We start from the raw sequence: 23,930 nt of genomic DNA on the forward strand, positions 1-23,930 counted from the left end.
AAATATGAATATTACAATGTCCACAAGGTGACAATGAAAACACAGAAATGAAAAGCAACGAAAAGCTTCAAGGAGAGCCTTTATTTGAGATCAGTTTGTGTTTGTGAACATGAAACCCAGGCTAAGAAATTTATACACAGTATTATTTTTGAAGAGAGGAGGATTGGGATCAGTGTGAGTGTGTAGTGGTTATAACCACCACTTGTAACTATGACATCCCATGTGGGTGCCAGTTCATATCCTGGCTGTTCTACTTGGAATCCTACTCCCTGTTAATGATCCAGAAAAAGCAGTAGAAGATGGCCTAAGATGCTGACACTCAAATGGACAACGGAAATGATCTTGCTTTGGCATGAACCAGCACTGGGCCACAGCAGATATATTCAGTGTCTATCACCAGATGGAAGGTTTCTCCCACTCTCCCTTTCTTTTCTGTGAATTGGTGCTTCAGAACAAAAACATTTTAAGGGAAGCATAAACTGTTCATAAGAAGGTTACATTTGGCAAGTTATTTTATAACATCACAATGCAAAATAGGTTTTATAAATCTTAGTCTCTAACAACTGAAAACTGTGAGAGCATTAAGAGCTACACCTGAGAACATCTGTTTCCTTGGAAACTTTTCTGTCTCTTAATCCTTTCAAAGCATTCTTCTCCGGTCTGAAGAGAATAATGTAGCACTTGGGAACAAAGATGCAGCCTAGGAGCCCTGCACCAGAGGCCAAGATGGAGAAGACCTCCACAGCCACCATGACCTTCCCCTTGGTGCTGTGGTAGACAGGCAGGAAGGTCACCCAGACACTGCAGAACACCAGCATGCTGAATGTCAAGAACTTGGCTTCATTGAACTTGTCAGGCAGATTCCTGGCTAGGAAAGCCACAGTAAAGCTGGCCAGGGCCAAGGAATCCAGGTAGCCCAGGACACAGTAGAAGGCAGTGACTGAGCCCTTATTGCACACCAGGATGATGTGGCCATGCTCAGAGTGAGCATCTGTGTCAATAAAGGGAGGAGAAGTCCCAAGCCAGATGCCGCAGAGAGCCAGTTGGATCAGGGAGCAGATGGGAATAATGGAGTTAGATACCCCTGATATCAGCCAGTGTCTCATCCTTCTCCCTGGGGCAGTGACCTTGAAGGCCAGAACCACAGTGATAGTTTTGGCCAGAACGGTGGAAACAGCCAGAGTGAACACCACTCCAAACGTGGTCTGCTGGAGGACACAGGTTGTTGTGTTGGGATGACCAATGAACACTAAGGAGCAGAGGAAGCAGAAGATGAGGGCGATGAGTAGGATGTAGCTGAGACAACGATTGTTGGCCTTGACTATGGGAGTGTCTCGGTGCTTCACAAAGACTCCAAGAACCACAGCAGTGAGGACAGAGAAGCACACAGCTGTGCAGACCAGGGTCATCCCCAGGGGCTCTTCAAAAGACAGAAAGGTCAGTTTTTTGTAGAAGCACTGGTCTCGCTCTGTGTTGGCATACTGAAGATCTGGACACTTCACACACTGGTCCATATCTGGTGAGAAAAGTACAATAACATCATCCCAAGTTCAGTTATTCATCATTCAAAAGTACATTCTAGAATACCCAACATAGCTAGTTTAGGCAAATAGTCCTTATTTAATGTGAAAAACAGCATATAAAAATGACATATAAAATTATTGGCAATTATTTACGTCCATCTTCCTCATGTTAGCCAGAGTTAATACTTCGTCTTCCTAAGTACCTTACATAATGATGAGTACATGCTCTTTTTCTCCTAACAAAGCCCTAAGGGCTACTCTCTGAACCTATTCATGGTGCTTTAAAAACTTACCTTAGACTGTGTTATTTTAACAACACAAATTCATTCTTCATTATTACTTTGGGTTGGGAACTGATGATCAAGGTGCCAGAGGTTTGCATGTGTGGTGAGGGCTACTCAGCCCTTATACAGGGCACATTCTGCTGCATGCTCACTTTGACAAGAGCAAGCAGCAGCCCTCGGTTTTTAAGTTTTTATTTAATGATTGCATTTTTCATACATTCACCTTTAGGAATATAGGGGTTCTTTTCCCTATACCAACCCTCCCACTCCAACTCCCATCACACCTCCTTCTTCCTCTTCCTCTACCATCTCCTTCTTCATTATGGTTCATTTTTAGTTTGATTTTAAATACAGAGGATCAACTCTGTGTTAAACATAGATTTCAACAGTTTGTATCCACACACACAGACCACATATAGAGCACAGTTTGGGGACAAAATTTGCAGTCGATTCTCATAGTACAACTCATTAGGGACAGAGGTCCTACATGGGGACTAAGTAAACAGTGAACTCTGTTGTTACTTTAATAATTAACATGTTTATGTATGCATGATGTCAGTGTTCACCTGAGGCTCTTGCCATGGTCTGCCAAGGCTATGGAAGCCTTTTGTGACCAGAGGCTCCATCGGTATTCGGACAGGGTCATACGCAAAGTATTTGCTCTCTCCTCTCTTCAGACAAGAGTACATCCCTTTTTGATGACCCTTTCTTTCAACAGAGGTTTCACAGAGATCCTCCATGTAGTCTATTTTTTGCTGCAGAGTCGTGGCTTTCCATGCCTGAAATGAGCCCTTGTTTTAATGATGCTATTTCCTCTGTACTCTCATGGCCTATTCAACCACCCAATGGTTGCAGTCTTTGTTTTAATGAGTATTCATTTATTTATAATTTACATGAAAGTCACAGTTTCAGAAGGAGGAGGAGAAGCAGAATGGAGACAGAAAGATAGAAAGGGGAGGAGGACAGGGAGAAAGAGACAGGGAGAAAGGGAAAGAGGGAAAATGAGGAGGGGAGAGATCTGACACCCAAAAGACATTAATAGCTGTGCCTTGTCTGTTTTTATTTATTTATTTATTTATTTATTTATTTTTTTGACAGGCAGAGTGGACAGTGAGAGAGAGAGACAGAGAGAAAGGTCTTCCTTTGCCGTTGGTTCACCCTCCAATGGCCGCCGTGGCCGGCGCGCTGCGGCCGGCGCACCGCGCTGATCCGATGGCAGGAGCCAGGAGCCAGGTGCTTTTTCCTGGTCTCCCATGGGGTGCAGGGCCCAAGCACCTGGGCCATCCTCCACTGCACTCCCTGGCCACAGCAGAGGGCTGGCCTGGAAGAGGGGCAACCGGGACAGAATCCGGCTCCCCGACCGGGACTAGAACCCGGTGTACCGGCGCCGCTAGGCGGAGGATTAGCCTAGTGAGCCGCGGCGCCGGCCCTGGACCTTGTCTGTTTTGAAGCCAGTAACTGGGAGCTTCTTCTGGGCTTCCTGTATAGGTGTGAGCTCGAAACTTGGGCCATCTTCTGCTGCTTTTCCTAGCATCAGAAGAGAGCTGCATTGGAAGTGAAGCAGCTGGGACTGAAACTGCTGACCAACTGGGATGCTAGCATCCAAACCGGAGGCTTAACCTACTATACCACAGCACCAGCCCCAGGTTCCCACTCTTAATATCATGGACTGGGAGATATACTTTGTGAATTTGGGTTGCACAGAAATCACCTAGCAATCTCACTAAAACATATCTCTTTAAGGTAGAATCTGGATTATGTCATGATTGGGGAAAGCACTGATTGACAAAGCACCATTAGAAGGAAAATGGTCAGGTTCCAGAGAAACACAGAAGAGTTGTACACTTGATACCAGCTGGATTACTTGCCACCCTTGAACGTTTTCATCAAAGAACACACTAGGATGCTGCCTGTAATCAAAGTCAGTCTGTAGATCACCTTGAAACTTACTGGCATATTTCCACTTTCCTGTCTTTTTATCCTTAAACATGAATTTTCTCTCCAGCTCTGTCTGTATCCTCTTGTTTTCAATATATTGCTCCATTGATGACTGATGTCTCAACTTGCATATTTCTTCCAATATTTAGTTAGTCTTACCTTTGGATATTTCATACTTTTGAGGCATTACATGTGCCATCTTTCATAGGTTTGTTTTCCAGAATTGGTAAGGAAAATAACTGCTTTGTACAATTTTGTATACCAGCACTACTTAATTCAATTACCGATTCACTGATTTCATTACACCATCCCAATATCACTCTAAATGATGCCACTTTTAAATCTTCCTTTTTAGTAAGTTGAATGTCATTCTTTTTTGACAATATGCATGGAGCCGAACCTCCTGGGTAATTTTCTGTAGAAGTTGCATTCTTTCGTCAACTTTGTATCCAATCTCCAGCCATAATTTCCATGTTTTGTAGCATTCTAAAATTCACTTTAGGATTGAAAGCTAATCCTTCTTTTTGTCATGTTTGAGTGGTTTTGTTCTTTGTTTACAATTCATAGATCACTTAGATTTTATTAACTATTTTTCTTCAGTTATGCTAATTATTATTACATTCTTCATGTACTATAAACTTAATTAGACTTTATGAAAATCTTTGGGCAAGATGTAGCCTATTTAAAAATACTGTTAGATTTACATTGTTTGAGATTTCAAATGTATGAATTTATTTCAACAACAGCGTCTTACAATTTCATTTTGCTGAAATATATGGCAGTATTTGATACATCAACTTGAGACGTTCCCATAGAAGAAACAGAAATTTTACATTTTCCTGTTTGCTATAGGACCTGAGAAAGGAGTTCATATGAAAATTATTTATCACAATTCAAGTATTGGGAATTATTTTAATAACTGTGAGGATATTTGGATTTTTCAAATATTGCTCAACATATTTCATAGTATTTCTATCTGAGAATATCTGAATTTCTTCTCTATTTTTCAATGTATCAGAATTAAATGATTAATAAGCTCTAATATTAGTATTTTTATATCTAAATAGACCTCTTCAGCTCTCTTTGTGCATAGATACACACACACACACACACACACCCAGTAATCTTATTGTTCGCACTGTTCCATCTTGCTGAGGTTCATAGATCTTTCTTGTTTATGATCACCAACTTTAAATTCTTCCAATGTTTACTTACTTCAGTTTCCTTATAATGTCCACATTTTACCTTCAAGGGCTTGTGCTGAATTTGCAGTCATTGACCTACCTTGGTATGCATACTTATTTTTTTTAAAGACAGAGTTACAAAGAGAGGTAGAGACAGAGTGAGGTCTTCCATCTGCTGGTTCACTCCCCAGATGGTTGCAGCAGCCAGAGCTGTGCTGAACTGAAGACAGGAGATTCTTCAGAGTCTCTCATGTATGTGCAGGGGCCCATGGACTTGGGACATCTTCTACTGCTATCCCAGGCCACAGCAGAGAACTGGATCAGAAGAGGAGCAGCTGGGACTAGAAAAGGCATGCATATGGGATGCTGGTGCTTCAAGCCAGGGCTTAAGCCCACTGCGCCACAGTGCCAGGTCCACTAGGCATACTTATTACCGTGTATGTCAGCTTGTGTTCTTTTGATATAAAGTTTATAAATGTGTGTACATATGTAAGCATAAGAAGGTTCTTGAAGATTTATATTTTGAGCAGCAATGACTTTTGTCAAAGGCTAAATTTAGCCCCATTTATATTTGATGAGTATTATCCTCAGGATGATATACTGTATGATTTCTAACATAGTTTTTCATATAACACACAGTTTGTTTAGAGTTGTGCTTTCTCATTCCAAGCATGCTACACTTGAATTTGGTGAAAGCATTTTTACTTATACAAGCACAAAGAACTCAGACATGAGTTTTCCTATACTGAATTAGCACATGCATCACACTACTTCCATGGACAGTACTCTGTTGCCAGAACCCTTCATTATCAATAATGTTTCAAAAAATTAGAATGATACTAAATATATGGTACAAATAACTACTCATACGACACAAGCAAAAACTGGAAAATCTTTATGAAACATTTGATAGCATAACTCTGATTCATGGAAAAAATTTAGAAATGCCACACTGTTTTATGGGGTGAATATTCTCCAAACTTGGTTTCTATTCACTTTTTACCATATGTATATCATCCTGAACTCCAACATGGTCAGAATTTCAGAGACATTCAGTCTTTTATATGCTTTCATAAGTAATACAGAGAGTTTATTGTGGAAAGTTTTACCCTTTTATGGATTATTATTGATTACAGGGATTAATTTCTACCTGAAGGTGGGAAGAGTATTCTCAGAAGTTATATTCCACATATTTTATTTGCATGGATAAGTTGATAATTTAAGAAATAGGTGGTAACTTCTCCAAGAGGCAGGGACTGACATACCTGTCTGATTGGAAATCTCATTCTCAGGACAAGGTGTGCAATCAAAACACAGGCAGGCTTTCCCTCAAGAGGGGTTTTCCTGAATCCAGGGCTGCAACTCACACTGCATACCGAGCGTGGAGTCTGAGAAAAATCAGATGAGTGTTGGTCATAGTTCAGACTATAACTTAAGTTCCAACTAGAGGGTTTTCAAGTCCTGCAAACCTATTCACTTAAACTGTAATCATCTGTTTCTGACACAATGACAACATTCAATTTGATTTTCTTAAATAGATTCAAAAGATGTGGAGGAAATGTGTGTGTACTGTCCATCCTCAGACACTAAAAACATAAGAAAGTATTTGGTTTGGAAGTGGAGTGGTTTAATGTCTCTAAGTGTCTTTTTAATAAGCCATCCTGCACATACTCCCTTAGCAGTTGGGGTGTAACAATGAATCATGTGAAGCTTATGATCAGTCCAACTTACCTCTGTAAATCCTGTGGCCCACTGTATCAAATTTTCAGAGAGAGACAACTGTTCACTCTGTGAAACATATGGGGAAAACCACCCTACTTTAACCTTACGTCCAAAACCATATGGAAAATTCCAAAAGTTGAGAATGTCATATTCAGCTTCCAAATTTCTCTTCTGATTCAAATTCACTAGGTCACCAGCTGGATTGGTAAACTGGAGGTTCTTCAGAAATGTGTGCAACTGAAAAAAAGCATCATATTCTCATGAAGACTGCCCAAGTGATAACACACCAAACCCAGCTTAGAGAAAGCCAGTCTTTGTCTATAATCACAAATAAACAATAGAACCTGTTTAGGGCCACCCAATGAATTGAAGTGAAAAAAAAAAAAACCCTATGAGAACTACATCAAGGTAAGTATGATTTCACTCATTTTTCTACAAAAACAAGGAGAGTCAAAAATATCTAGCTGTGAGATTCAGACCATTTCCAACAGTGCCGTCCAAGCTACCAACACTCATTTTCTCAGTGTACCTAGGACAACTAACTGTAATAAAGTTACTAGAATAAAGAACCATGCAAATTATATGAGATCCCTTATGTTCATTGTAGAAGAACATCCTCAGCAACATTTGGAAGTGAAAATAATTACCGTACCTCTGAAGTTGAAAATGGAATAACACAGTCTAGGTATTTCACATGTCAAAATTAAATTGACAGAATTGGACGATATTTTTAAGTCACAGCATTGATGCTTATCCAAATTACCTGCGCACTTTTCATTGGAGCCCTTTTGCTAATGACAAATTACAGGCAGAGGCTCATTTTATCCTGATTTTGCAGAAAGGTTCCCAAGCTACTTCGATTGAACACCTGCAGAAGCTCTTAAGGGGATCACTTCAGGAGTACATGTCAACAATGGAAACCAAGTTACCTGCCAGGGAGAAAATGCCACCTTTGCCCCATTGTTCCCTGGCTGCATTTCTACCTCTTGTAGAAGCATCTCATGTACACTATGGGCCACAGCGTACACAGCATTGTATATGTTGTAACTCCCATCACTCATGGTCATATCAAAATGATGCGGAGGCAAGGATTCCAAGGAGGCATTCAGTGGACAGTTCTCCAAAGTTTTACAGGATGCCCCAGTAACTGAGCAATTAAAAGCCAGCGACCAGAATTTGGAGAGGTAAGAGTCTTCTGGGTACTTGGAAGGGTTAGCTGTCCGAAGAAAGTTTTTGAAACCAGAGATCTCAGCATGGTGGTTTGAAAAAAATGAGGGTTCCATGGAATGAGTGCAGCAGGAAAGGTTCCTCAGAACTGGCAAAATCCCATTGTGAGGTGGTGACCCAGACTTTCCACATCATTAACTCCCCCCATGAATGAAAGCTGGCGCCTATGAGTGACTCAGTGACACAGAAAAGAATCACCACATTTGCTGATGATTTTATTATCTGAATTTTAGCACTATTTTGGTATGAAATTTGTGACTCTAGAGTGGCTGGGATCAATTCCACAAAGTCTACACAGATGCCATTCTTCTGCAACTCTACTTTCAAATCAGACATAAACTGAATACCTTTTGGGAGGTCTGAGATGGCCAAACCCACCCAGGTCCTCCCAAAATGGAGCATCAAGGAGACCATGCCATGGGCCAGAGAAGTGTCTTTGGGTGCCATCTGATAGAGGGAAGGAAACTGACCACTGTCACTCAGAAGAGGTTCAAAAGACCCAAGAGTCAGCTAAGGGAAAATGCAAGAAATCTATGTAAGGTTATTGTCATAGTGTAAAATATTATTCCTGAAAAAGTTAAGCAGATATTGGACGTATCAGATTTTAGGATATTTCATTTTTCTCATCTCCCACTACATATGAACTTCCAATGTTCATGAATCATTAGACTCACAGGTTGAGAAAGACATTTCTCCTTTACACTCACCCACACTTATGCTTCAGAACAAATGTGGCTAAGCCACAAAATCTCTGCACGCATTCTCTTTAGATCACATACTGTGTCAAATGTATAAGGTCTCTGTCACGTATTTTTGGTTCTAAGTAAGGCACCTAAGGTGATGTACTTTATCCCACTTTTTCACTACACACTCACCTGTGGAATTTTGTAGAGTTCCAGCAGGGTCCCCATTTGGACAGCAATGCTGCTTTCTGATATTACAGCAACAGACTTGCTCTGTTTCCTACATGTGTAATTAGGAATGTCCTCTTCCAGTCCCGCAAGCCAAATGAAGGGTTTCTCCGTCACAGTTATATGACTGTGCATGACATTATAAAGACCAAATCCCAAGGTCATGTTGGGTAAAAGATGGGGGTTTTTGTTGATCTCCTCAATAGCAAAAACCAAGGCCAGAGCATACTGGTAGTTTTTGGACTGAAACCTGCATGAAAGGCACAAGGATCTTTAAGGGAAAAGCCTCCAATCCAGATTATCATCAATTCTGTGATTACTGTGAAAGATGCATTAGTCATGGCTAAAAATTCATATGTTCTAATCCGTATGTGTAGATTTGCTGAGTACAGAGTGTGAACTATTGTTATTGCAGGACACATGTCCTCACCAGAACCAAAGCTGCTACCAACTTTTACTGGTTTCCAAGCCTAAATGATTCTGAAAAATAAGATCTGCTTTTACATCATAATGTCTTGGTATGTTATCACATGGTTGTCCATGCAGCCAAAGAACTTGATCTTATTTTTGGATGCAAACCTCATCAATTTTAATCATCGCTGGCAACAGCTACCTCTTCTAAGTGTTTGTATTTGATATATAAAGTAAATACTACAACAGGTTCTGGAATGCCCTCTCTAAAGTTCATGCACATCTAGAAGTACATTCCAGTTGTCAAAGAAAGCATGACAAGGAAAGTCACATCTTCCTACATCCACAAACTGCAATGATTCTTCATCTTACCAAATCATTAAGTGCTGCTTGAAATAGCAGTCATACGATCATAAGGCTGCAGGTTGTAATGGGAAGAGAGTAACTCACTTGAAGGCTATGTGATTGAAAAGAGGGATGATGTCAGAGCACTGATAATGGTAGATGGGAGTCTGTAATTGATCCTGAAAAATCTCTTCCCCATTAAACTTATCCATCAACCTCCATCACAAGCCATGAAAATGAAATCATATTCACAGCTTGAAAGAAGGGAAATAGTGAAAAGGGAGGAGTACTTTAGAGAAGCTGGAAACACTCCCTGGGTGAACATGAATCACTGGGCTACGAGGCACCTGATGGTTTTCAATTAAGCCAGTCATGCATTTAGAACACTAAACATATGTGAAAGTAAATCATTATGAGTAGTACCAGTATTTACTCCAAACAGGCCTTCTTCACTCACGTTTTCCTACAATATTGAATATAAATAGCCTTACATGTGAAGGAAATGATGCATTTCTACTTTTCATTATGAGTGATATCAGTATTTACTCCAAACAGGCCTTCTTCACTCAAGTTTTCCTACAATTTTGAATATAAATAGTCTTCCATGCAAAGAAAATGATGCATTTCTACTTTCTAGGATGTGACATTTCACTAAGAATGCAAATGAGGAGCCCCTTGTATTTATTTCTGATGTTCTGTGTGTTAATTCCTCATGAATAGACTAGGTCATGCACACTGCTTGTTAAGGGTCACTGTGTGCTCCAGAGGAAGTGACCGTTTTTCAGTTCTTGGTTCTTGCTGTAACATAGTATGTATATATGTATGCATATTATATACGTATTCTCTCTATATATTTATGTATAGGTATACTATAACCATGCATACAGTAGCTATATATATAGTGTTTTATGTATATATAGTTTCTATACATATTTGTTATCCAAATATGTCATTCATACTTTGTAGAATGAGGAAATTTGAAAATCATTGCTATGAATCAAATAAAATTCAGTTTTGTATTTCATATATCTGTTTCTCTCCTCATTACTATGACACTTTCATTGTTCTGCATCCTCTCATTTCTTTCTCCAGCTGCTGCCTTGTACCAAAATGTCTAGATGGCTCTTGGACACACTGGGATTTGTAAGAGTTTATCTCTTTTATGCTGTGTTCTTTATCTCTAAAAACAGTTTATCAGTAACTGTTGTATATTCTAAAGTTGGTGAATCTAACATTGGAAGGTATAGTGCCTAAATCTATTGACAGTTCAGTATTTCTTATTTTTCCAAGAATCATCAACACAGATATTTTCCCTGGGTTTATTAAGATTTGATTATGATCTCCAGTTTGCATGGCATACATCTTGGAGGAACTTGGTCTCTATTCATAGCCTCTTTTCCTACTAATGGAAATTCACTATCTCCTGGTCTCCGTCATTAAGGGTACACTTAAATGATGTGCTGCATGCATAACCATGGAGAATACTACTACTAATGAATAAATATTTCATGAATTGGATGCCATGTGCACATATCAAATTGAATTTATAAATTCAATGTGAAGTGAGTAATATTGCTACACCAAGCTAGTATCCATTAGATTTTTTCTGCAGAGATCTTTGGATAAATGCCTAAAATACTTCATCAGTTGCATCACCTTGGTGCCACCAACTATACTTCTCAAATCCATTGGCTTTAATGATACTGAAATGATCTATGTCCTAATACCTACCTTCTATCAAAGTTCTATGCAGCTGCAACCTACTTCCTGTAGCCTTACAGTAGAAACCAATTAGAAAATTGGCACCTTCATAAACAGGTTTGAAGAAAACAATTCTGCTTTCCTACAAGATACTATATTCTGTAGGCATGAAATTTATATATGCTATATATGTATATGAAACATTTATATTTGGCTACAAATAAAGTATCTTTAAGAGGGGCAGATACAGAATAATCCCCCTTAAGAAATCTATTTTGCCCAGAAGAGGCAGAATCAGAGAAACACTGTAAATGTATTAGATTACAACCATTGAAATTCTTATGGGTATATTCATCAGTAAAATATAATTATTATATTTGTGCAAAGCTGTTGCCCTGAGATTACTTTTATATAGAAAAAACTTTTTGAATCTTTTCTCCTTTACAACTGTAGAAGAAATGAAGTGTTCTCATGGCCCCAAATCTAGTACGTAGCAGAAAAGAGTGTGAGCACATGTGGAAGAGCTCATGTAACTCAGTTCATTCATTTCAGTGCATGGGTTCTGTAAGAATCTGCTACTGAGGCACAATAGGCCCCTGAGCTGATGAACCTGGACAGGGAAGGATATGAGGATACCAACCAGATTCTGGTTCCCCCTCTGATGAGATAATATTTCCTGAACCATCCATGGTGCCATGCAGAAAGAAATGTCTGCTTCATGCCCCAAATCAATTACCAGCAGTGTTTAGGAGGGACAGAAGATGGACAGGGCAGGGATACAGAACATATTTGCCTATAGAATTGCAGACCCAATAACAAGTAGCTAATATGTAAATAAATGGAAAATGGTTATGGCAAGGAGAACTTACCATCTGAATGTGCGATATTTGCTGAAGCTCTTCATGATTATGGGAACCTCATATGTGTAAATGTGCAAAAAAGCAGCAATCTCAATATCTCCATCCTTGTAAAATCTCTGTTCCATCTGGTAATAGCAGTCGGTACTATCCTGAGAAGTCACAAGGGGAAACAGCTGCAGAAAGAGCAACGGAAAAATCAAAGGAAACATCTGTGAAAAACCCTATGAGACAAGAGCACTGGAACATGCAGGGTCATGCAGGTAGATACACAGTGTGTGTGTGTGTGTGTGTGTGTGTGTGTGTGTGATTGCTTGAAAGAAGCCTCTTTAATACTGCTCCATCTGACCTCTTTCCACCAGCTGTCCACTCATCCATGGGGGAATCTGATACTTTTCTGCCCTGAGGCTCTGCAGTTCAGGTCTTCTGTCCTGGTGGAAAACACAAGAAGGAAAACATGTTTGTGAATCATCCTCTTCACCCAGGTGCCAGGATTTCCTCCAAGTCCATGGATACAAAGACTCAAGGGAGAAACTCCTGCTAGTTACATTTGACCAAGGGCTTTGTCAATAAACCACTCCATGAACTTTTGGCAATTATGTACCAGGATTGCATCAGAGGGCATGGAGGGAGGCATCAGGTGAGGCTTTCAGTAAGCTTTCAGACCAGAAATCTCCAGTGTCACACACTACAATGACTCAAAGTGCAACAGGGCAGCCTCCCTCAAGCAGTGTTCTGGGCAGCCACACATCACTTTGATAGCACATGGACCCCAAACCAATCCTGTTTACAGAGATACCCACTAGGACATGTGGTTGTCAATCACTGTGCAACCAGTAATCAGCCTGAATTCAGATATGTCCATTCTGCATTTCTAATCACTTCATCTTTAGTTGTAAAACATAAAAAACTTCCATGTTGCTGTTAACCAAGGTAATCCCATGATGATCTGTTTTTGCACCTACAACCTTGGTTGATACTCTCATGAGAACCTGGGATTATTTGAGTACTTATTTATAGCTTTTTACTCTAGGCAGAGAATACCAGCTGGAAGTCACCTCTTTATTCCCACCACCACAAACACCAAGGGCAGGATCATGCCTGCAGACACCTGTACTTCTTGAATGCAAGTGACTTTCAGGATGCTTATGTAGGACACCATCAGTGCAGCTAGGTACTATTAATCCTTTGCCAAACCACAAACTGCACAACACAAGAGTGAACAAAATGGATACCATGTCCTATAGGAAATAATGAGGATCAACACTGACTAATCATTTGTGCTTGTATACCTGTGTGAGGTATTGCCAATGTAGTAAATCTAATAAGGGGGGTAGAGAGGGCATATATGAGAACTCTATTTTTCCACTCAAAAGTTTTCTAAACTCAAATTACTGTAAATGTGGTGCCTAATATTTTAAGGCAAACACATTTTTCATTGCTTAGCCACTGCTTTGATGCCATTAGTGAGATTTTGATTAGGGGTACATGCAAAGTGAGATGCAGTATAGGAACAAAATACCAAACAGAATTCAGTGACTTGCCTAAAAATGAAAATATAATTTCTTGATGAGTTAAACTTATTACTGATACATTGATGAAGCTTGTTGTCTATTCAGTTATACAAGAAAAATAAATCTAAATCAGAGAACAAGCATCCACTGTTCTCTCTAATGTGTAGGAACTAAAAATAGAGTCAATCTGAATGCACTTGATTCACTGAAAAGAGATTGGGAATGGAGAGGATGAACTCCATGCAATGAGGAGGCTTCAGGAAATCCATGGAAAATGTGTGTTATGAAACAGTTATGGATGAATTTTAAAAAATTGGCATCCAGATATATTCAATATTTTTGCTTAAATGTTTCCTTCATATTTAACATTTTCATCTTCTATATCCTTAATGCCGCATTTGATATTTTATAGATTGTGATGAATGCTTCAATTTTAGAACTCCAGACTTATTTCAGGGAAATATATATTCTAATTGCATAAACTTATATGGAATCTGAGATCATACATTTATGTCAAATTGAACTTTAGCAACATCATAAAAGTTGATAATATTTTTTTCTATTTGAGACTTCTAATAATTAATATTGAAGTCCAATATCATGTAGGTTACTACAAAGCAATTTCCAAAAACAAAAATATGTGGACATTTGAGTGGGTAGGTACAGAGTTCTCTGTGTGTACAGGGAACACACACACACATGAACTTTCACTCATTCCACATCAAGAACACTGTCTCCAATGGACTATCCTGGACTATCTTCTCAGGCTCAATACACTTCAAATCAAAAGTAGAAATTGCTATAAGTACATTGTAGCATTAATGTCATAGCAAGCAGTAAGGGAAACTGACAAAATCCACAATGCAGAGATGAGCTGGCGTGTCAGCACTCACTGTATCAATTCTCAGTAACTCCAAATTAGCTATGCTGGTATGCAAAGTCTACAATACGGCATTTTTAACCATTTTGAATTATGTCCCAGACAAAAATCCCCACATCATCCATCTTCTAGCCATGCTTAATCTGATGCAGCTCCTCTGAATACAACAGAACATGACACTTTGCTAGGGTTGCCATTTATTGTAATCTATCAGGAATCTGTTTCCACCATTATCCATCTAACCTAGGAATAATACTGCTGATTACTGAAGAGAGACCAAGATGGCTGAATGAGAAGGACATACTGTTATAATCTAGGAGGAGATATAAAAGTAAAAGTGGAAGAAACACATTCTCATGGGAGAGTTAGAGAGAAAACCATAGTGGGAATTCTATGGAAGGAAGAAGAATGCTGTGGATCAGTGTGGAAGTTGCAGACATGCAATATGTTCAAGGACACAACAGAAAATCCCAGCAGCCAAGAGCCAGAGAAAGCAACAGTGTTGGAGAGGGAGGGGAGATCAGACTGCAGTGCCTGAGCCACTGGTTATGTAATTGGAGGGAGAGATTTTAAGAGTCAACCACCTGAGAGAAAATTGGAGAATATGGCTACATATCCTTCCAGATACATGTTTCCAACATACAAATTAAAAAAACAGAAGGGACAATACAAATATCATCGAAACTGCATAGAGGAATTGAACATACATTGCTGCACAAATAGAAGAGCCAAAGACCTTACCAAGGGTGCTAAACATTAGTAAACTTGTAATACTATTCAAAATCACACTGAGATATCACCTCACATCTGCTCGATTGGCTACAATAATTTTTGTTTTTGAAGATTTTGTTTGAATGGAAGATTGAGAGAGTGAATGTGAGTGATACAGTCAGAAAGAGAGAGAGAGAGAGAGAGTATCTTCCATCCCATGGTTCACTCTCCAAATGATCACAACAGCTGGAGCTGAGCTGATCCAAAGACAGGAGGCAGGGGCTTCTTCAGGTCTCCCAAATAGCTGCAAAGGACCAAAGACTTGGGCCATCTTCCACTGCTTTCCCTGGCCACGAAGGGCACATGGATCCTTAGGGATCTTTGGTAAATGTCTCCAACCATGATTATTATAAACTCCAAACTTAGAACTACTAGAGACTGAATGTTTTGTGCAAATATGTGGAGGTTGAAAGACTGCTCTGTAGCATGATCATAGTTGATGAGGTCTTTGGGTGGAAATAGCAATTTTTTATGGCTTACCTAGTTCTTTCTTGCAATTTTCAATATGAGACTGCAGAGAGAGTTTGTTACATCTCTCTAACAGGTGAAGACTGTGAGAAGAGGAAAGGAAAACTCTCTTTAGTGGAGGCAGGAAACGTGTCTTGGACAAACACCAACACCAACCTCATGTATATTGATCCTGGTCTTACCAGCCTCAGCAATTCTGAAAAATAAATTCCTTTTGTTAGGTCACAAAGTCATGGTATGTTGTTAAATGGAAACTAGATGACTAACACAACGAGTCAATTGGGATGAACACTAGTTACTCTCATTTATGTCAACAGATGGCTCTCCCAAGTCCTTGGATTTTGTATTTGTAGCAAATGCCAGAACAGGCTCTGGAATGTTCTGTCTAAATTACATGTACCACAAGGAAGAGAAACTGATTTTCAAAGGAAAGCAAAATGAACTAAATACAAATCAATCTTGCTGAATTTTGCACATGTTCCATCATGGAACAAAAATGGTTATTTATATTAGCACATCATTAAATGACTCCTCGAACAGCATCATCATGAACATGGCATTGTGCAAGGTCTTGGGAAAGAATAACTCACCTGAGGGCTATGTGGCTAGCAGAGGCAGGATATCTAAGTGTGAAGAATGGTGGAGTACAAGGCTTGGCATTTATAACTGTTAAGCCTCCTCCTTTTCAAAACTGGGCATTAGCCCCCACCCCAAATCAGGAAACTAATTCAAATTCAAAGCCTGAATGAAGGAGAATCTTAAATGCAGAACATTTAGAAGATGCCAGAATCACTGGGGGGACTTCAAGTACTGTAGATCAAAAGGCGCTGCACCTAGTGAAGCTGAATGGCTGCCATCTAGTTTTCTATGGAAATCTGAAAAGTATGTTCATATAAATAATGACTATTGGTAGCAGTTCTAACTGCAAATAGGTCTTATTCTCTGAATCTTAACTCAAGACTTGCATGCAGATTGACTTGCAGGTAAAGAAACACATCGTGTATTTCTACAGGCACTGACACAAAACTTCCCCAAGGTTAGAACACAGGTGCCCTTTGTGTTTCAAGTGTCCTGAGTATTCAGTCATGATGAACAGTCTGTTTCATGTTGACGGCTTATACATGCTCGTATGTTCTGACCAGAAGAGGTATCTTTCAATTGTTGGGCATAGGATTTTATATGTTTCCAACATGACAAATTGTAAACTTGACTTTTCAAGTATCTCTTTATTATCTATGTTGCTTTCTGGGTGAGATAAGTGGAAAATTCCATTCTAAGCAAAAATATATTTTCTGATCTGTATTTAGTCTTTCTCTTCTTTGTCATTCTTCCAGTTTTCCTCTAATTGCTCTGTCCTCTTCATCTCCTCCTCCTCTTCTCTGGAAATCTGTATATGATCTCTGCCAAACAGGCTTTTGCTGAGAGTTTGCAAGTGGATACGATATATCATTCCATCCTTTATCTCTTCGAACAGGTCATCAGTGGTAAGAAGAGATTCTGACACTGGGAAATCTAACAGTTGGGGGTTTAGTGGCTAAAGCAGTTATTTTAAATTTAATATTCTTTTATTCTGCTGTCATCAACAATGTTTATTTTTCCTTCACGTGTCTAATGAGGTTGCTTTATAAGGTGATTCTTGCATGATTTTTCACTTGTGAGTTGCATGTGTCCTTATCACAATCTTTTCCTCCACTTAAGAACCATGAGAGTTTCACCTGGTCACGGGATAATCCCATGTTGAGTGATTTCATTTCCATCTCATATCTCAGAGTTTATCTGGGATTTCAACATTAAGTTGCCCCAGATGCATAGTGAAATACACATAAATCTTTTCCTTTTAGGATGGCTCTTAGCCTTTGTCTGTTGTTTTGTCTGCAAAAGCATTCAACTGTTTGCAATCCATATCTTTCTTCCTGGGGTTTTCTCATCTAGAAAATTTAGGGAAATAATCCAAATCATACTCTTTGAAAGACCTTGATTTGTGTTAAATGAAGAAGGGAAATATAAAAACACAAGGAAGTAGAATTGGGCAGAGTCTCCCACTCACCACAGGATTCCTGCCTCTGTCTTCTGATGAGAAAACAGTGTGCACAGTGCTGAGGCACCAGACTTTGGCTGAAGATCAATTTAGGGGCATTCATTATGGCAGATGTGTGGATCTCTGCAAACTTCAGGTGTCGCTCTTGAAGAGCTGACCTGAGAGGTTCCACAAGAAGGAGCCCTTAAGTCCATCCCGTAACCCTTCAGGTGCATTTACTGCAGTCTTGCAGGCAAGGTCAAATCCATGCTGCCTCAGGCACCCTCTAGTGCCTGAGGGCGGTATTGACCCTGACTGAAAGGAAGGGAGACATGGGCATAAGAGCAGCAGACAGCTCCAAATCAAGACTGGGTCAACTGAAACATCCAAATATAATGGAAAGGATCTCCATGGGAACATCAGATGGCCATGCAGAAATAAACATGTATGTGTACAGGAAGTCTGAAAGACTATTTAGATAAGATAAGAGTCGGTGAACTCGAAAGGCTTTCATAGCCTTGGAAACTCATGACTGGAGCATAGGGAGATTACTGATGCCATAAACAGGAGTGTCAATTTGTAAAGTCAACAACAAGAGTCACTGTGCACTTACTCCTCATGTAGGATCTCTGTCCTTAATGTGCTGTGCATTGAGATTTAATGCTATAACGAGTACTCAAACAATATATTTCACTTTGTGTTTCTATGGGGGTGCAAACTCCTCATGTAGGGTCTCTGTCCTTAATGTGCTCTACATTGAGATTTAATGCTATAACGAGTACTCAAGCAGTATATTTCACTTTGCATTTCTATGTGGGTGCAAACTGTTGAAAGCTTTACTTAATGTATACTAAACTGATCTTTATATATAGAAAATTGAAAATGAATCTTGATATGAATGGAAGGGGAGAGAGAGCAGGAAAGGGGTGGGTTGCGGGTGGGAGGGAAGTCATGGTGGGGGGAGCCAATGTAATTCATAAGCTATACTTTGGAAATCTATATTCATTAAATAAAAGTTTAAAAAAATGCAAAAAAAAAGACTATTTAGATAGGAGCAATGGGATTGTAGTAGGTTTCCTTTTCTCTTTATAAATACTTAGATTCACTTGCCTTAAGGATACTATTGAATAATAAAGGATAACTGGCCAATTTCACATTGAATTTAAAAATGAATGCCAATGTGTTTCCTTTTTAATGAAATAAGCCTATCATAAAACAGACAACTCATGAAAAGTAAGTCAGCATAGAATATACTATTCAGATAATGTATAAACATTATGATCTAACTTTGAATGATAGAAATTATAATCAGATATATTATTGGCACATTAACTCAGGACTTTGTTTTTGCATGCAAAAATATAGAATTTCAGTTCCAATAATCTTGCCTTTACAAACACACATACATACACAACAAAATTGTTTTGAAACTCAAGGACTCAGATACCAATTGACTTGGATATTTGAAGACACACATGCTAATGGCTATTCATACGCAACTGAGTATGACTCAGGAAGTGTTGCTATGTTCTGAGACAGCCACATAAAGTTATGATACCTCCCACCCAAGTGCTTCTCAGGCTATAGCTGCTGAAGACACTGTTGGAGGGTTTGGGGAGAAAGAAGTAATTCTATGAGGAACTGATGACTCTGCTGGAGATGATGGGGACATTTAATTTAAGATGCCTCAGTTAGGGAAAAGGCTCTCAAAAGGTAGTTGGAATCTGCATGATCTAGTGCTTCACCACTTATCTTTGAGAATAATGGAAACTGGAGCTGGGCAGTGGTGCAGTATGTTAAGTTTCCACCTTGAGTGCACACACTTTATAACCTCTGCTGTAGAGCACTAGGGAGAAAGGTACCCTAATCCACAGTTGGTGGGAATGTCAGATGATGCAGCACTTGGAATACAGTATGGAAATGTCTGTGAAAGAAAACATATCTGCCATATGACCCAGTCAGCTGACTCCTAGGAATTTACCCGAACAAAATGAAATCAGCATGAAAAGGGGTCATCTGTACCCCCATGTTCATTGAAGATCAATTCAAAATAGCTAAGTATGGAATCAACCCAGATACCCATCAACTGATGACTGGATAAAGAAACCATGGTTTATACTCTAAGAATATTCATCAGCAGTAAAAAAAAAAAAAAAAAAGGAATACTGTCTTTTGCAATAACATTGATACAACTGGAAACCGTGATACTTAGAGAAATAAGCCAGTATCAGAAAAGACATGTACTGTATGTGTTCTCCTATCTGTCATAACAAGTGCCTAAAAAGTAATGTATTGGAGTGAAATTGACAATTGGAGATTCCATGTTTGTTTATAGCCTTTGTCTCTATTTTTGAGGAATACTGTTGGTTTCTTCCTACCATTGTAGAACACTTTACATATGGTAGGGTTAATCTCATGGGTACAAAGTAAACTAGAAAAGGGTTCTTTGTAAAAATAAAGAATGGGAATAGGAGAGGGAGGGGAAGAAGCATAACAATGTTGACAGGAGGGAGGATTAGGTGGGAAGTATCACTACATTCCTAATCTGTATATATGAAATTCATGAAACTTTTATACCTGAACTAAAATTTGTAATATAAACACATTGAGTAACTTACCAACAATAAAAAAAAAAAATTTAAAGGCAGAAGTTACAACAAAATACAAGTAATTCATGACCAATGGGAATAGAATATGATGGACATTTCTGCACAGTTAAATATATGACCAGAGGGCATTACAAAGGATCCTAATCAGCAATAAGTATGGAGAAACCATTCTACACCAGAAGGAGCCTACACCTTACATCCACTACATGGGTACAATAAATTGAGAAATTTTTCAAGTGATGTAGATAATGTAGGGAATTTGAAATCTTCAAATGTGATAGAAAGTAACAGCACATATGGTATGGAAGGCAGTTGTCATCTCCTTAGCAACTTCAACACAAAATTAATTTATGACCAAAACATTCCACACCTGAGAGTACACTCAAAAATTAGAAAATATGCAAAAATCTCTTCCATATCAGTGTTTGTATCCAAACAGCCAAAGTTGGAAATAGCACACAAATCAGTCTATAGTTAATTGGAGACACAAAACTCAAAAAATTACAACAAGGATTTATCAGTTTGTCATGAAAAATGCAGATACTTGCAATAATGTGGATGCCCCTTGAAAACACCATGCAAAAATGAAAGGTCATCTAAATCCACAGAGTCCAATATTTAATTTATACAAAACACCCAGGACAATGAAAACCATAGAAACATAAACAGATTGGTGGTTGTGCAAAATCAGTTTTTCAATCTTAGTTTCTAACCATTGAAAACTGTGATTGCCTTGAGACCTACAACTGAGAACATCTGTTTCCTTGGAAACTATCCTATCCCTTATCCTTTCAAAACATTCTTCTCAGGTCTTAGGAGAATAATGTAGCACTTAGGGGCAAAGATGCAGCCCAGGAGCCCTGCACCAGAAGCCAAGATGGAGAAGACCTCCACGGCCACCATGACCTTCCCCTTGGTGCTGTGGTAGACAGGCAGGAAGGTCACCCAGACACTGCAGAACACCAGCATGCTGAACATCAGGAACTTGGCTTCACTGAACTTGTCAGGCAGATTCCTGGCTAGGAAAGCCACAGTGAAGCTCACCAGGGCTAAGGAACCCAGGAAGCCCAGGACACAGTAGAAAGCACTGGTCTTCAAAGAAGGAGGTACCTTTCTCTGAAGGGAGGAGAGAACCTCCACTTTGACTATGACCTTGTCTAAACAAGATAAGAGTCGGAGAACTCAAGTGGCTTCCATAGCCTTGGAAACTCATGACTGGAGCAAGGGGGGATTACTGAGGCCATAAACAAGAGTGTCAATTTGTAAAGTCAACAACAGGAGTCACTGTGCACTTACTCCTCATGTAGGATCTCTGTCCTTAGTGTGCTGTACATTGAGACTTAATGCTAAAACGAGTACTCAAACAGTATATTTCACTTTGTGTTTCTATGTGGGTGCAAACTGTTGAAATCTTTACTTAATGTATACTAAACTGATCTTCTGTAAAAAAAAAAGGAATTATCAATTCCCAACTTGACTTTCACTGGGATTAAACATGACAATAGGTCTGATCTGATTTCATCATCATTTAAAAAAATCATCTATTATTTTTCACTTTATGTTTCTGTGTGGGAGCAAACTGTTGAAATCTTTACTTAATGTATGCTAAACTGATCTTCTGTAGATAAAGAGAATCGAAAATGAATCTTGATGTTAATGGAAGGGGAGAGGGAGTGGGAGAGAGGAGGGTTGCGGGTGGGAGGGACATTATGGGGGGGAAGTCATTGTAATCCATAAGCTGTACTTTGGAAATTTATATTCATTAAATAAAAGTTAAAAAAAAAGAAAGCACTCACTGAGCCCTTCTTGCACACCAGAATGATGTGGCCATGCTCTAAGCGTGCATCTGTGTCAATAAAGGGAGGAGAAGTCCCAAGCCAGATGGCACAGAGAGCCAGTTAGATCAGGGAGCAGATGGGAATAATGGAGTTAGGTACCTCTGATATCAGCCAGTGTCTCATCCTTCTCCCTGGGGCAGTGACCTTGAAAGCTAGAACCACAGTGATATTTATGGCCATGATGGTGGAAACAGCTATGGTAAACATTACTCCAAACGTGGTTTGCAGGAGGACACAGGTTGTTGTTTTGGGATGACCAATAAACACTAAGGAGAAGAGGAAGCAGAAGATGAGGGCGATGAGCAGGTTGTAGCTGAGACAATGATTGTTGACCTTGACTATGGGAGTGTCTAGGTGCTTCACAAAAACCCCAAAAACCACAGCAGTGAGGACAGAGAAGCACAGAGCTGTGCAGATGAGGGTCATCTCAAGGGTGTCTTCAAAAAACAGAAAAGTCACTTTATTTGTAGAAGCACTGGTCTCACTCCATGGTGGCATCTGATGATCTGGACACTTCATACACTGGTCCATATGTAGTGAGAAAACTACAATAACATCATCCCAAGTTCAGTTATTTCTGATTCACAAGGTTCTTCTGGAATACCCAACTGTGCTATTTTAGGAATATTCTGATTTGATGTTGAAGACAGCATATAAATGACATCTAGGAAATTATTGGCTGTTATTCATTCCCAACTTCCTCATGTTAGCCGCAGTTATTACTACACCTCCCTAAGTACTTACATACTGATGGATACATTCTCTTGTTCTCATAACAAAGCTCGTTCCTTCTTAACCTTTCTTACCAAGCACACATTTCTATACTTGTGATGTTTCCATCTCCAGTTTCCTGGATTTACATTTTTTAACTTTTTTTTTTAATGAATATAAATTTCCAAAGTACGACTTATGGATTACAATGGCTTCTCCCCGATACCGTCCCTCCCACCCACAATCCTCCCCTTTCCCACTCCCTCTCCCCTTCCATTCACACCAAGATTCACTTTCGATTATCTTAATATACAGAAGATCAGCTTAGTATACATTAAGTAAGGATTTCAACAGTTTGCTCCCACACAGAAACATAAAGTGAAAAATAATAGATGATTTTTTTAAATGATGATGAAATCAGATCAGACCTATTGTCATGTTTAATCCCAGTGAGAGTCAAGTTGGGAATTGATAATTTCTTTTTTTTTTTTTACAGAAGATCAGTTTAGTATGCATTAAGTAAAGATTTCAACAGTTTGCACCCCCATAGAAACACAAAGTGAAATATACTGTTTGAGTACTCGTTATAGCATTAAATCTCAATGCACAGCACATTAAGGACAGAGATCCCACATGAGGAGTAAGTGCACAGTGACTCCTGTTGTTGACTTTACCAATTGACACTCCTGTTTATGGCATCAGTAATCTCCCTATGGATTTACATTTTAAAAATAACCTGTTAAGAATCTAAATTAAGATAACATTTTTAAATAAGGTAAGATATCAAATTTCAGCCTATGTCACTTTAAGTAGTATTTAACTATTTTTCATGAACAGTTTATGAAAACATATTTGTTAAACAAACCCAGTAGTGGTATAGAAATGATGAGGCATTTTTCGATTATCTCACAGGCCAAAGAAATAAAAGTACATAGTTTGCCTCCTGGCTGGAACAGGCATAGAAATAGAAGTGTACTTCAGGTTCTAGGTCTCCTGAGTTTGAGCTATCTCAAAACTCC

At 39.1% G+C, this 23,930-nt stretch overlaps 1 pseudogene; it reads right to left on the bottom strand.

The window, feature by feature from the left end:
- Nucleotides 1–581: 581 nt before the first annotated feature.
- On the bottom strand, nucleotides 582–22,626 carry LOC138847790 (vomeronasal type-2 receptor 116-like; annotated as a pseudogene).
- Nucleotides 22,627–23,930: the final 1,304 nt, after the last annotated feature.

The sequence above is a fragment of the Oryctolagus cuniculus genome, assembly GCF_964237555.1.
Source record: "Oryctolagus cuniculus chromosome 16 unlocalized genomic scaffold, mOryCun1.1 SUPER_16_unloc_1, whole genome shotgun sequence".
NCBI classification, from domain to species: domain Eukaryota; kingdom Metazoa; phylum Chordata; class Mammalia; order Lagomorpha; family Leporidae; genus Oryctolagus; species Oryctolagus cuniculus.